Source organism: Rhinopithecus bieti, unplaced genomic scaffold (assembly GCF_001698545.2).
Source record: "Rhinopithecus bieti isolate Rb0 unplaced genomic scaffold, ASM169854v2 scaffold_20175, whole genome shotgun sequence".
NCBI classification, from domain to species: domain Eukaryota; kingdom Metazoa; phylum Chordata; class Mammalia; order Primates; family Cercopithecidae; genus Rhinopithecus; species Rhinopithecus bieti.
Window position 1 is genome coordinate 2,091,668 of NW_016809984.1, and position 1,614 is coordinate 2,093,281.

Genomic DNA, 1,614 nt, shown 5'->3' on the forward strand with positions numbered 1-1,614 from the left:
ATTTTCATTTTATGGTGTTTTTTGATGCACAAGAGTTTAATTTAATGCAACAAAACTAAAAACAATTTTGTTTGTGTGTGAACAAAACCACTCTCTCATATAAATGTCTAAGCATATTTTTCTCAATCTATTCTAGTAAAATTTAATTTTGGATTTTCACCACCAAGAATAAATGTACCTGAAATACGTCTCATGTAAGAAATAAGACAGAGACCTAGGAATGGGAGAGAAGGACATATGTTCAGTGAAAAAGCAACAGCCTGTCCAACACAGCCCTGAAGTAGACACCCGGAGCTGATGGTGGAGAGGTAGGTGGAGGCCCAAAATTGGGGTGGAAGCCCCAATTTCGCCAAAATGATTTGAATCTATGCTTTAAAGACGAATGCAGTTTTACCTCTTTAGGCAGGAAAGACCAAAACTAGACTAGCTATTTTAAATAATTGAATCTTAAACATACTAAAGTCAGAACACCTTCCCTAGGGCAGCATTTTCTTCCACCCACTCGCTAAATCTGTATTTGAGAAAGCTGTGTGCTATTGATAATCGTGCAGTATTGTTACAATCAACATCGTAATAATACTGCTACTTGGATCAGAAACAAAGAGCATTTCTAAAGCTTGAAAAATGTAAAACTGGAAACAAGCTCTCACTGAGTTTGGAAATGCAGGCACTGGAGGGTGCTCATTTCTCTTCCTTTTCCAATCAGGGGGCTATTCGAAGTCTGTTCTAGAACAAGGAGTGAGATCCTCCACTTCCCCGTGGTGATCAGGCTTTCAGAGGCAGAAGCCTTATTAGTTCATAATCAGCATGAACTGACCTCACCATCAAATGTGTCGACCTCGATGCTCACCTCCTCAGCAGTCAGAGACTGGCTGTGTTCACCAGGAGCTCGTGCGTTTTCACGGAGCACACTTTATCCTCAGTTTATTTAAAAAAAAAAAAAAAGAGCCTTTATAGGGAGTTCCATTAACAGAAGCTTTCTGTACTTTGCCCTTTTAGATGCTACAAATTCTGACACCTGATGAAAAGTGTAAACTTAAAGCTTGTATGTGGTTAAGATTTTTTAATAACAAATTAAATAATATATATGTAATGAAAATGTTAATAATGCCCTCGAATCCAATCTCACCTTCCATTGGTAATGAATATTAACACTCTGGTTTGCTTCCTTTCACCCCTCTTTTCTGTGTTCATGCATAACTTTCTACCCAAGTACACCTACAGAAAATGGGTTCACCTACCCATGGTAGGTTCACTTTACCTACCATGTGCATGCTCTTTTCTGTTAATAGACTTGTTCTTTATTGTTCCAGGTTGGTCTATATAGACCTAACTGTTTGGATGAACGGAGGCAAGATGGCGCACTTCCGGGTTCTTCATCCCCCAACTTTTCCAGCGCGCGCGAAAATCCAGCCGGCGACCCGGGAAGGTGCAGACCAACTAGGCATGCGCCAGGTGATGTCAATCTGAAGAGACCAAGATTTACCTGGTCGCACCTGTGGAACGCCCCCTGACACGCCCGTGCCCCGCCTATTGCCCTCCCACTCCTAGAAAAGCCGCTCCAGAGGCACGCCACGCGCGGCCTTCCTCAGTCCTCCACTCCTGTCGGGATGT